The sequence below is a fragment of the Amblyomma mixtum genome, chromosome 4, assembly GCF_055824585.1.
Source record: "Amblyomma mixtum isolate Tamu chromosome 4, ASM5582458v1, whole genome shotgun sequence".
NCBI lineage: Eukaryota > Metazoa > Arthropoda > Arachnida > Ixodida > Ixodidae > Amblyomma > Amblyomma mixtum.
The window spans coordinates 51239929-51254092 of NC_143015.1; the positions used below are offsets into that span (position 1 = coordinate 51239929).

General features: G+C 52.6%; 1 pseudogene; it reads left to right on the forward strand.

The window, feature by feature from the left end:
- The first annotated feature begins 3207 nt into the window (after nt 1-3207).
- Nucleotides 3208-4392, forward strand: LOC149346481 (uncharacterized; annotated as a pseudogene).
- Nucleotides 4393-14164: the final 9772 nt, after the last annotated feature.

The window sequence follows — 14164 nt, forward strand, 5'->3', positions numbered from 1 at the left end:
AGGTAGCCATTTCCCTTAACTGATTTAGGTATATACCCATCATATCGCGGACCGCAATTTCCTAAGGATATTGGCTCGCCACTGGTCGCATGAGGCCCAGTGCTTTTCTTTCCCTCGGCTTGGTGGTCTGGCATGCAAGGCAAGTTCGAACATATTTCAGGGCATCCTTTCTCATGTGCGGCTATGTTGTGACGAGACGCAACGTGTCATAATTTTTCTTACCATCGCGGAGACACGTGAGATGTTTGTCGTGAAAGTGCTCAAGACGTCGATTGTGGAGACTGTTTGAAATAAACGCACGTAATAGGCTCTCACTACTACCCGTTTTGTCAGGAGCGCGTGAATTTCGCATGAGCAAGTCATACTCCCTTCCACGCAGGTTTGGTTTGGTTTGGTTTATGGGGTTTAACGTCCCAAAGCAACTAAGGCTATGAGAGACGCCGTAGTGGAGGGCTCCGGAAATTTCGACCACCTGGGGTTCTTTAACGTGCACTGACAACGCACAGTACACGGGCCTCTAGAATTTCTCCTCCAAAGAAATTCTAGCCGCCGCGGCCGGGATCGAACCCGCGTCTTTCGGGTTAGCAGCCGAGCACCATAACCGCTTAGCCACCGCGGCGGCCCTTCCACGCAGCAGCCGCTGATTATAGGTGGTGCGCAACCGGCAAGGCGCATGTTGTCCAGGCATTAGCCTATGATCACGCACTGATAGTCGCTGAGTTGAGCGTCGAATGTTAAACCAGAGTGCCTCAGGCATCTGCGGACAGTGGCGCAGTCAGGGCCTGGGATGCGGGCTCACAATCCTGATATAGTGCGCCTCAGGACAGGGCGTTAGCTACTATGTTGAAGTAACGTTTATCATATTGCACTCTGTTATTAAACTACTGGACAGTAGCATTACCTAGCTTGGCGTCCTGCAGGGTTTTTTACTTTTTACAACCACCCGAGTGCGTGATGATCAGTCTGAATAGTAAACTCAGCCCTGCGCAGTTACGTCGCAAATTTCATTAGTGCAAATACAATTTCCAGGCACACTTTCTCTGCTGCGGTATAGTTTGGTCTCGTCCAGCGAGTGTGGCTTGGAAACGTCAAAGATTTTCAAGCTACACTATCCCCGCGCCGATGCTGTACTACCTTGAATACGTTTTCACGGTGAAGGGCAAGTTGAGGTGGTAGCCGTTCACCGCCACAGAAACTACCCTTGTGTCCTCCCCAAGATCAATGAGCACCTCTGCGCATGAGATTATGAAGGAGCTCTGCTAGGCCAAAGCTGTTTGCGATGAAGCAGCGGTAGATCACGCTGTCCACAAACGGTTGCAGACCCCTGACGTCTGTAGGTAGTGTGAGCTCCAGCATGGCCTGGAGTTTGCCCTCGTCTGGCCCCACCGTGCGCCGCTGAACAATGAAACCAAAAAGAATGATCCGGCTTAAAACCGTTTGAACCTTACACGGCTTAATGGTGATGTCTATGTTCTGCATTCATTGTGGACAGTCGTTAGGCGGATGGAATGATTCAGTAAAGTTTTCCGGAACGCTACCACACTACCCATGTAAGCGATCGAGTTCTGTTAAGTCTCCCAAGAAAGACTTTTCGTTGGACTGAAATGTTGTAGGTGAATTGCGGAAAACGAAACGCAAAGGCGCCACTTCGAACAGTCTCCGATGACAACTAAATGCACGCTTTTCGATGTTTGAGTGGCCTATCGTAATATGAAGAAGCACCAGGCTATAATCAGGAGTAGTGAAAAACATTGCTGGCAGACGTGAGCATTTGAGAACGTGGAAGACGGACAGGGTTACGAGTTCTGAAGTCCTACGTCCAACATTCTTTACTCCGTACATTACGATGTCGTACAGTCTTAGACGCCAGGAAACGGGAAACGTCCGGGGCTTTTCGAAGATCTCTGCACCCGTGGCCATTATTACATCGAGAGTTTCGCCCGGAAGTGCTCACCCGTTGACGCTCATAGCCATCGGTTTAAAATGGACCGAAAAGAACCCAGTGCTTGTTCTGTTAAGCAGTACGTTAGCCCTTCGAGGAGCCTCCACGAACAGTGCAGCGAAGGACATGAGTGCAGGCTCGCTTCTACACCTTTGCGATGGTGGCTGTGTAAAATACTTCAAAACCGTGAGAATACCACTTCCTGTAGAGGTGGCTCAGATGTTTGTGGCCAGCAGATTTTACTGCGTCTCTCCAGAGAGTAATGAACTTTAATCGTTCCGCATCCAAGCCATACAGATGGGTGGCTCTATGATGTTCGACCACAAATTCTGCCTTCGCTTCAAGTTACGGCATAAGGTAAATGGGAAGGAAAATGCGCCAACATGTAGAAGCACTGCCACGCTTTCGCCTGCTGATGGTAATCTTAAAACGAACAGTCAATGTTGCGGACACTACCTGAGCACACGTTGCACGAAGATTTGTGCTTGCGCTTCACAGCTGCATATTTTTCGCCTGGCAGGCGTAACTGACCATACCACCGAAATCAAACAAGCCTGCCTGTCCAGAAAGGGAAGGCTTTTCCATTGCAGTCATTCTAATTGCAAAGAACGGCGGGCATCATGGAGATGCATGCTTGTCAGGAGAAGACATGCCGCTTCAGCGCTGATGTTCTGGGACCGTATTTTAGCCCGGGAAGCCCTTGGCGAGTCGCTATCATTCATGCGTCTGGTTAATCGAGTAGGAGGGCAATCAGTATCGCCCTCGCCAACTTAGGCGATTTGTCGGCGGTTTCCCGTGGCTTGCCGTGACAAAATGCTTTACTCCTTCCCCTCCTCACTGCTTCTGCGACCCCGTACGATGGTTCAGGAGGTCGATTCATTGGGCCTTCTACCCCGTGTCTTCGGTACACCGCCGAAGGAGGCCGACTAGTCCGGCTTGCCTCCTCGTGTCTTTGATGCGCTGTCAGAGGAGGCCCACTATTTCGGCCGACCACCGCGATATGTACCTGCGTTTTCAGGCAGGTCGAATGAAGACCTTTCCCTAAGTATTCCAACGGATATTCACCGAAGACGATGTGAAGGAAGTGCCTTACTGGTGTGCGCGCGGTATTGTTCGGTGCCTCCTGTGTTGTTCGCTCTGCGCTCCGGTCGCCCTTGCTTCTGACTAGCCTTCGGGCAACGCAACATATTTGGTGCAGTGGGCCGGGTATCGATCCCAGTACCACGGAGCTCCGAAGCGGTCGTCAAACCGGAGCTACTACCATCATGGCCCAACCCGGCGAGTCGCGGACCACTTTTGCTGCTCCTTTCGCAGTCATGGCTTCGTCCCGTGACCCCGGTACTTTTCCGGGAAACGACGGTACTGATGTCGACGACTGGTTAAGCCTTTACGAAAGAGTAAGCGCATATAACCGGTGGGATCACACGTTAATGCTTGTTAACGTAATTTTCTATCTGAATGGAATGGCGAGGATGTGATTTTAAACCAACGAAGAATATACAAGCTGGGATATATTCAACGAAAAATTGCGAGCACTGTTCGGAAGACATGACGATAGGCAGATCACTGCGAAAAAAAAGCTTTCTTCTCGTGCACAGTCGTCGACGGAAAGTTATGTGGCCTATATACAGGACGTATCGGCACTTTGCCACAAAGTCGATGCCACCATGAGCGTGTCCGACAAGGTGGGCCACGTGCTGAAAGGCATTGCTCACAATGCCTTTCATCTGCTCGTTTGCAAAGACTGCACAACTGTTGACAGCATTATCAAGGAGTGCCATCGATTTGAACAAGTGAAAAGCCGTCGCATTTCTCAGCAGTTTTCCCGACTTCCAAACCCAGCCGCTACATCTTCTTGCCACGACTAACGACTTGAAACTCAAGTGCCCTCAGACTCTCCTCCTGTCACTGACACAGTGACAAGAATTGTTTGCCGTGAACTCGAAGCCCTAGCCCCTGTGGTAACATCATCGACCACACCTAATGACACACTGCCTTCCGTGTCGCTTATTAAGGCTGTCGTGCGGCAGGAACTCACCCATCTCAACCTCCCTCCGGCTTTGTGCGCTACCGGAAACCCGTCCCCACAGCAACCACCACCTTCCGTCTCTTTCCGTCCCACCTATTATTCACCAGGGCGTTACCGTGATCCAAATGAGTGGCGCAGGCCAGACGACCATCCTATCTGTTTTCAATGCTCTCGGATCGGCCACATTGCCCGCCACTGCCGCAGCCCCTGGACGTCACCTCCGCGAGACACCTCCTACTACCGTCCGAACTATACTCGCCGCTTTTCACCCCACCGCCTATCCGAGACGTCTGAGGCCGCCGATCAACCTCCACGATAGTTCTCCCGTTCGCCTTCACCGCTAGCCCGCCACTCACGCTCACCGCAGTCGCCTCGTGTTTCGACTGCTGCGTCATACCGTCCATCGCACCCGGAAAACTAAGCGATGCAGCTCCCGGAGGTGACGCTGCGTCAGACTCTGACCTCAAACCCTCTAGTGACGACTCGAACGAATCTACTAGACATTACAGTTGACGGTGTTCCTGTGCGCGCCCTTATTGACACCGGTGCCCATATTTCCTTTATGAGTGCTGACCTCTGCCGGCGCCTACGCAAAGTATTTACGCCTGCAACGTCCCGTGTGCACGTCGCGGATGGTGCCATGCCTGCAGTCGAGGGACTGTGCACCGCTCGCGTTACAATCGGTGACCACAGTACGCCGGTTCAGTTCACCGTCCTTACCACATGCGCCCATGACCTCATCTTCGGCTTAGACTTTTTGTCGCCCTCATTGACTGCTCGCAGGGTCTCCTTCACCTTGAGCTTCCCCAACTCGATCCTGACCACATCAATTCATCACTCCGGTTGACCTGCCCCGACTATGCCCACCAGCTCTCTCAAGCCTTATCTTTTGTTTCCCCCCACCTTCTCGCCCTGTTCCCTATGGTGGCTACATCGTTGCACGAATCCTTGACCTCGCACTGACCCGCAGTGTTGTCCTGCCCCATACCATCGCCATCGCCACCGTCACAGCCCACAACCTGTCTCTACCTTTCTAGAACTTCGGCTTCTCCACCCAGCTGCTTCCAGCCGGCATGTGCGTCGCTACGTTGTCCCCACCCGTCCAGTGCCATGTAGCTACTTTAGATGCCTCTCCTGATCGCGACCCGCCAGACCAACCGCGGTCAACTCCGCTGTCCTCGGACACATTCACGACCATGATGCCCACCGATCTCCGCCCCGCCCAAACTTCCCAGCTTCGTGACCTTCTTCAGTCATTTTCCTGACATTTTTGACCTCTACAATACCTCTCTGGGTCAAACTCTCGTTGTGACGCACCGCATTGACACCGGTGATGCCCCTCCCATTCGCCGCAGGCCCTGCCATATTTCCCACGCCGAGCGCAAGGTCATAAACAACGAGGTCACAAAAATGCTTGCCAAGAACTATCCCACCGTCCGTGGGCCTCTTTAGTGGTACTAGTGAAGAAAAAGGGCGACTCATGGCGGTTTTGCATTGATTATCGACACCTCAATAGGATCATTAAAAGGACGTCTACCGCCTTGCCTGCCGCGTATTGACGACGCCCTTCACCGCCTGCACGGTGTCAAATTCTTCTCCTCCATAGATTTTCGCTCCGGCTACTGGAAAATTCCCGTCGATGAGAAGGACCTTGAGAAAAGCGCTTTTGTGACCCCTGATGGGCTATATCAGTTCAAAGTAATGCCTTTTGGCCTATGTAACATGAAAGCCACATTTGAGCGCATGATGGACGCCCTTTTGCAGGGATTTAAATGGACCACGTGCCTGTGTTATCTCGAAGACGTCGTTGCATTTTCGCCTACATTTTCATCCCACCTCGCAGTCCTTTCCCAGATTCTTGGCGCATCTCATCGAAGCCAAGCAGTCGATACTCAGTCGCTGGAAGAACCAACGGCTCAACCGCAGACTCAGAAAGAAGGTGGCGGAGGTCAACCGAGCGATCGAGGAGCACTGCCGCGCTCTATGCACGCAACAGTGGAACGAGATCTGCAACGCGGCAGACGGGCAGATGCATAGCGGGAAGACGTGGAACCTGCTGCGGCACCTGCTCGACGAAACCAAGACCAAGTCGCACCAAAGGGATAGACTCGCCAAGCTCATACATCGGGCTGTCTCGGTACTGGGTGCTGATGCAGTCACCAGGCGCATCAATGACAAATACCTGCCCACTACGCCCACCGAACAACACGCGCCGTACGGCGGCCTACCCAACGCGAAGCTCGATCGTGACATCGACGTCGAGGAGGTCCGCGCGGCCCTGCACGCCCTCAACAGCCGGTCGGCATCTGGCCCGGACCTCGTCACGAACAAGGCGCTCAAGAACCTCGACGACGGCTCGATTGAGAACCTCGCAAAATACTTCAACAAGTGCTGGAGAGCGGCCGCGCTACCAAAGCAGTGGAAGACAGCCAAGACTATCCTGATACCCAAGCCGGGGAAGCCACCGGACACGGACAACCTTCGGCCCATCTCGCTCACGTCCTGCGTGGGCAAGGTGCTGGAGCACGTCCTGCTCAACAGGTGGCAAGACTACCTGGAACGAGAGGGGCTGTATCCGGCCACGGTGATCGGCTTTAGACAGCACCTCAGCACGCAGGACGCGATGCTGCAGCTCAAATACCAAATCATAGACAATGGCGGCAGCGCCCGCGACAACAAGGCAATCCTGGGTCTCGACCTAAAGAGCGCCTTTGATAATGTGAAACACTCGGCGATTCTGTCCCAAGTCTCTAAGCTCAACATGGGCGAAAGATCCTACAACTACATCAAGGACTTCCTCACGGACAGGACCGCCCAGCTACGAGCAGGCGACCTACAAACGCAAGAGAAGAAGCTCGGGAGCACCGGCACACCGCAGGGATCGGTCATTTCGCCGATGCTGTTCAACCTGGTAATGATCGGAGTGGCCGAGAAGCTCGCGGACATCGAAGACGTCAGGCACACCATCTACGCGGACGATATCACACTGTGGGTGACCGGCGGCAGTGACGCCCACATCGAGGGCGCTCTGCAAGCAGCCGTCGACGCGATAGAAGACCACCTGGAAGGCACCGGCTTGAGATGTTCGCCGAGCAAATCGGAGCTCCTCATACTCCCACCTACCAACAATGGCAGATGCAAGACCAGACAACGCGAATGCGAAAAAATCAGAATCGTAACCAAATCCGGCAACGTGATCCCCGAGGTCAGCAAAATCAGGATCCTAGGCATGGTCATCGAAAAGCATGGAAGAAACGGCGAAACCATCGCCCGTCTCACGGCAAAAGCGGCCAACGCTATGCGACTCCTCAAAAGAGTCACTTCCCGGAACGCTGGCATGAGAGAGGAGAGCCTAATCAGGCTCGTCCAATCCTTCATCATCAGCCACGTCGCGTACGTTGCAGCCTACCATAGATGGCTGCAACACGAACGCAACAAAATTAATGTAATCATCAGGAGAGCGTACAAGGCGGCGCTGGGCCTGTCCGAGTCCACGAGCACGACCCGCCTCTTACAACTCGGGATCCACAACACGCTCGAAGAAATAGCCGAAGCGCAACGGACCTCTCAACTGGAGCGGCTGTCCACGACCAAAGCCGGGAGGAAGATACTGGACGACCTGGGAATAGGACACTCGAACGACGCGCAGACGAAGCTCCCCGTCCCCGAAGAGGTCCGACGCCAGACCAGAATCGACCCCATACCCAAGAACATGAACCCCGAGTATAACAAGGAAAGAAGAGCGGCGAGGGCCAAGGCTCTCATCGACCTGCACGCCAACGACGAGCACGCGCGGTACGTGGACGCGGCCGAATACCAACGGAACGCCTTCGCAGCGGTCGTCATAGAGGCGTCGACCGGCGCCACGAGGACGGCAGCGAGCGTGAGAGGCGCCGGAGCGGAACAAGCGGAGGAGGTGGCCATCGCCCTGGCCATTGCCGACGCAGACTGCTACACGGTTCTGAGTGACTCGAGACAGGCGGTGCGAAACTTCGCCAAAGGCCAAGTCTGCAGGGAGGCCGAGCGCGTACTACGAGCGACTAAACTGCAAGACAGAAGAGTAAGAATCAAGTGGTTTCCGGCGCACGCGGGCGACGCGTCGGAACGCAGTGCGAACCACAATGAGACGGCACATGCAGCGGCGCGAGCGCTAACCAACCGCGCCCCGGCAACACACCGTCCGACGTGGTTCGGAGCCAAGGACCGCATGACCGACTACAGCGAAATCACGAAGGCCTACCGCCTGGCTCGCAGGACTCTCCCACCCCCGCACCCGAGGCTGAGTCGAGCGGAGGCGGTACTACTGAGACAGCTCCAGACCGGATCGCTACCGAGCCCGAGACTGATGAATCGCATGTACCCCGAGACCTACCCGACCGATACGTGTAGAGTCTGCCGGAGGGAGCCGGCAGATCACACGCACATCCTGTGGGACTGCATCAAAAATCCAAAGGAAGCAAGATCAGGAACAATCCCGCCGCGGCTGGAGGCAGCCGCGAAGAGCAACGACCATGACCAACAGCTATGGGCCGTCCAGCAGGTCCTCGGGGCGCTCGAAAGGCAGGGATCCAGCGAGCCGGCAACGGCGAGCGGAGACCCGCGCCGAGTAACGGCAGCCTCGTAGACGACGTAGGCCCTCGTCGGGGCGCGCGAGCGTCCAACTGCAGGCACAAATAAAGTTTATTCCAATCCAATCCAATCCAATTCCCGCTTTCGTCGCGCCCGCCTCCAGCTTAACTCCTCGAAGTGCCGTTTCGCGCGAGGTCAGATCACTCTTTTGGGCCATATTGTTGATTTCCAGGGGGTTCACCCTCATTTCGATAAGATCCGGGCAGTGAAAGATTTCCCCTTCTCCGATCTTGCACGACGTCCGAAGCTTCTTGGGGCTCTGCTCGTAGTTCCGTCGATTCATTCAGGGCTTCGCCGACCTCGCCCGTCCCCTCACCGACCTTTTGAAGAAAGACGCCACCTTCGTCTGGGGACCTGACCAAGAACGAGCCTTCTCCACTTTGATCGCCAAGCTGACCACCACGCCAGTTTTGGCGCACTTTGTTATTGCGGCCCCCACCGAAGTCCGTACTGACGCCAGTGGCTACGGCATCAGCGCTGTGCTCTCTCAGCGACAATCCGGTCAGGACCGTGTCATCGCCTATACCAGCCGCCTTATTTCTACCCCCAAGCGCAAATACTACATTACAGAACGCGAGTGCTTGTCCCTTGTCTGGGCCAAGCACTTATTCCGTCCTTATTTATACGGCCGCCCTTTTACGGTTAAAACCGACCACCATGCGCTATGTTGGCTCTCCTCTCTGAAGGACCCTACAGGGCGGCTTGGGAGATGGGCATTGCATCTGCAAGAGTATGATTACGCCGTGACTTACAAGTCTGGCAGGTTACACCAAGATGCCGACTGCCTCTCCCGTTACCGCATTGGCCAGTGTGACTTGATTGGCACTGCCCCCGAAGTCAACCTGTTTTCTATCTCTGTCCTTGCCAATATGTGCGAAGAACAGTGCCGCGATGACGATTTGCGACCAATTATCGACCGCCTCAGTTCCACTCCGTCTGATCCCTCGATGCGGCGATTTGTGCTGTCTGGCGTAATATTATATCGCCGCAGCCTCAATGCGGTTGGCCCTAACCTTCTATTCGTTGTCCCCAAGCACCTTCGTCCTGCTAACCTTCATGAACTCCATGATCTCCCCACTGCTGGCCACTTGGGTGTATCGCGTATATACGACCGTGCGCGATGTCGTTTCTTTTGGCCCGGCCTGTTCCGCTCCGTACGCCGGTATGTTGCAGCCTGCGATGAGTGTCAGTGCCGGAAACGCCCTGCTACTCTCCCAGCTGGCACACTTCAACCTATTGACGTGTCCCCAGAACCTTTTCATCGCGTCGGCTTGCATCTTCTGGGTCTGTTTCCAGAGTCCTCCTCCGGCAACAGATGGGTTGCAGTTGCCATGGACTACGCCACCCGTTACGCGATCACGCGGGCACAGTGAACCAGTACAGCTACAGATGTTGCGGACTTTTTGCTATACGACCTCATATCTCACCATGGTGCTCCCCGCCAACTTCTTACGACCGCGGCCGCTGCTTTCTTTCCAAGGTTGTCTACGACATTATTCGGTCCATCTCTACTAAGTACAAGCTCACCACTGCCTATCACCCGCAGACAGACGGACTTACTGAGCGTCTCAACCGCACTCTGACCGATATCCTCGCTATGTACGAGTGTCGTCGCAAAATTAAGGTCTCCAGTTCTTTTATAAATCGAAAGAAATATTTATTCGAAGCAATTTACAAATCACTTAAAAGGCAGACCATTCTTATACTTTTCCACATAATCGCCGTTGCGGTCTGTGCATTTGTGCAGACGCTGGGGCAGTTTTCGTGTGCCCATATTATACCAGCTCGCCGCCATGCCATTGAGGAAGCGTTTGACCGGCAGACTGACTTTGGCGGCGGACTGTGTTCGCTTGAGTTTTCTCGGCTTGGGCGAATGGCCAGGTATCGGCCAGTGGAATGGCCAAGTTTCGTCACCCCTAACAATGTAATCCAAAAAGATCTCCTTTTCACCTCCATAAGGCCGAAGAAATTCGCGGGAGGAGTGAAAGCGTTGCCGTTGATGGTTTTCTGTGAGCATTCGCTGAGCCCATCTTGCGCACGCCTTCCGATATTTCAAATTTTCTTTCAGAATCCTATGAATAGGGCTTCTACAAACGCCAAAAACCGAAATGCAGAGTTAGTCGAGTGTGATCCTCCGATCTTGCCGCATCATTTCTGCGATCTGCGCGACTTTCTCTTCAGAAATTGACGGTCTCCCGCTTCTTTTTTACTCGTGAATTTCAGTACGGCCAGCTGCGAACTCCCTACAGCACTTGCGGACGTTTTTAACATGCATGCACGACTCTCCATACACTTCCGTCAGCTGGCGATGAATTTCGATTGGTGAAACGCCTTTTGCGTTCAAAAATCGAATAACTGCGCGAACTTCGCACCTGGCGATAGCGACCAACGGGAGCTCCATTTCAAATAGCTGCTGTGCCAAGACTGACAATCCCTTTCGCGCTGAGTCATGACTTTTTTGGAAGGCGGGGAACAATGAACACAGCAGTATGACTAGCAGCCACGCAAATAGTTTCCCTGCGGCCGCAGCCCTTTGGAGACCTTACTTTTGGGATTACCCTCGTATGTATGTACCCCCCGATCACCGCGCCTGGGACCTCGCTCTCCCGTAAGTTACCTTCGCATACAACTCCTCCCGCCATGATACTGCCGGTTACTCCCCTTTTTACCTTTTATACGGCCGCGAGCTCCACTTGCCTTTGGACACGCTGCTGCCTACTCCTGCTGCTCCGTCCTTTGAATACGCCCAAAACGCCATTCCTTGTGCTGACTACGCCCGTCAACTTGCACGTTCCCGACTTCTCGCCTCGCAGGCCTCACAGCAGCCGCCGTCACCGCACTGTCTCTTTCTCTCCTGGCTCCCTCGTCTTGCTTTGGACCCCATCTCGCCGCGTAGGCCTCTCTGAAAAACTTCTGTCCCATTATGTTGACCCGTACCGTGTCCTGCGCCAGGTAACTGCTGTCACTTACGAGATCGCTCCGGCCTTCCCGCACGCTTCCTCTCGCCACCTTCAACGTGATATCGTCCACGTCTCTCGCCTGAAAGCCTACCTCTCGCCATGCCCCTAAACGTAATCCAGTACACCGTGACGGTGTTTTTCCTGACGGGGGCCATGCAACAGATATTCACAGAAGACGATGGGAAGGAAGTGCCTGACTGGTGTGCGCGCGCTATTGTTCGGTGCCTCCTGTGTCGTTCGCTGTGCGCTCCGGTCGCCCTTGCTTGTGACTAGCCTTCGGGCAACGAAACAATATCAAGAATCTCAGTAAAAATGAGAAGGTCGGAGAGTAGGCTTGACATGCTAAATGTGGTGAACAGCGCAAAAGAGAGGAACAAGGGAGACACAACAGGAAAGGTGCGGACTCGCAAGGGAAAGTTTAATAGGTAGAAAGGAACCGAAGAAACAGAAAACATTTCTTCCGCGTATACCAAGGTGTCCTACACTCACAAACACGCACAGATGGGAATCACACAACTGGCGAGATATGCCGCCGGCAGAGATAAGTGATTGTTTTCTCATGCCGCAAAATATAAGGCACACTCACATATTGGCCGTCGAACATCGTGGTATGAAAGGCTGCCGTCACCAGTGCAAGACAAGCGTATTGTTTTCAAGCGCCGCGGTAAGTTGTTTCGTAAAATTGTGGAAGCGTTTCATATCGAGCGTTGAATTGCCGATATTTGAGTAACCTTCTGTGTTGGTGCATGAGAAGGAAATCAGGTATATCCGCACGCATACCTCGTGATTTGTGTCCTTCCGTGTGTGGGTTTGTGTTCTCGAGTGTATGTGAGCGTATGAAGCTTAGGTATGCGCCGAAAAAAAGGAATGATCTTTTTTAGAAAAAAAAACCGCCAAAACCACGTTTCGCACGCATTCTCGAGAGAAAACTTCGTATTGTATAATCTGGGACGCAAACAAGCATCCGGCAGGCAATGGCGTGTCTCGCATGGCAGTGGAACTTAATTACTTTGTTTTTTTTTTAAGCCGAGCAGCTCTAATAGTGCAAAAAGGGCTTTTGACCGATGCTACCACTAGGCGAGATTTGCCTACAAAAATGCAAAAACGAAAAAATCGCAAGAAGCATTAACTGTAACCACGATGAGGATCTTACGCACAGAACCTATACAGAACAGTGACCGCTGCAGAAAAGAGCATTTCAGAATTTCGCAGCCCGCTTCCTACGTTGATTTTCTTTTGCTTTCTTATGAGATGTTCCTGCTGTTTGTTGCCTCCTGAATACAATCGTTTTCTCTCCTACGAGTCCAGAATGTCAGCTTGTGCACTTTACGCTAGCCGTCTTGTACATTCTGACATTTGTGAGGTTGCCCCTGTCTTCCGTGCGCTTTCATCGTTAGTAAAGCCTTCAAATAACCTTATTCCTTCTGCAGCGTCTACGACCTTTTTAGGTCACGAACCTTGGGTCATTAGCCTATGGCTGAACCTTCTAGTATATGTCAGATTTATGTGCAGCCGACAACTGATAGTGCCGCAGAAACGTGATGCGTTGGTTTCTGCACGCTGGAGAAGGCGATTTGTAGCGTGAGGTACTAAAAAGCTATACAAGTTCACATAAACTCGCCCTTAAAAACCTTTCAACTGCTTAAGCACCTTTGTTTGCCTACATGAAGCAAAATGTGGTAAAATGATCAAACATATGGGCGACAGTTCCGGTGATGAGGTGTTTTTCAAAAGATAAATAAACTTAGTGTGATGCAATAATTATTTTTTGTTTATCTTCTTCCTATTCATACGTCTTCTAGTACAAGATTTTTACGACATTCCTGTGCAAAACAGAATTTCTTCTGTGCCTTGCAGTGTGTGTAGAAATATTCCAGTGGCCTAACACCTTGCTGACACCTACCGCCATCTGAGACGCTCGTGGCAATTTTTGCGCAGACATTCGCGGCCTGGAGGCCGGCACTCACGCACTGAAAGCTCATCTGACCTGGCTTTCCGGGCAGTAAAATTTCCTTAGAGATATTGCTGGTGTTTCCCTTTGCATGGTCTTCATTGTAGTCCACAAGTGAATTTTGAAGCCTGGTTTATGCAGCACTTCGCGCACTTATGCAGCTCCTAAAAGGGCCGCTTCGGGCGCAAAGCAACTGAAAAAGCATGCTGGCAAGTACTGGCGAAAATGCCACTGTTAAGTGCATTCATGCATTATAATCAATTCGGGCCACTTGTAAACATAGCAGATACACGTGGTTCTTGCCAAGTGACTTCTTGCACACAGAAAGAGCTTTGCGAACACGTTGCACTGAGGAACTAGCTTTTACTACAAGCGCTGCGGAAAAAGTAAATGCACACCCCATTGCGTTGGTTTCCGTCTCACCAACAACTTTCTGTCAAAACATCTCCGGCGAGTAAATCCATGATTTCATCAGTAACATAACCTTGAAAACTGACTCAGTTGCAATCCACTAAAACACAGAAAACAACGAAAACTTTCCGCGACGCTAAGCAGGCAAGAGCTTTAATAATAAATTACCAAGCCTCCAGTAATGCAAAAAGATGGTACAGGGTCTGTGCAGGCAGTGTACTGAGTTGTAGACCGTATGCACC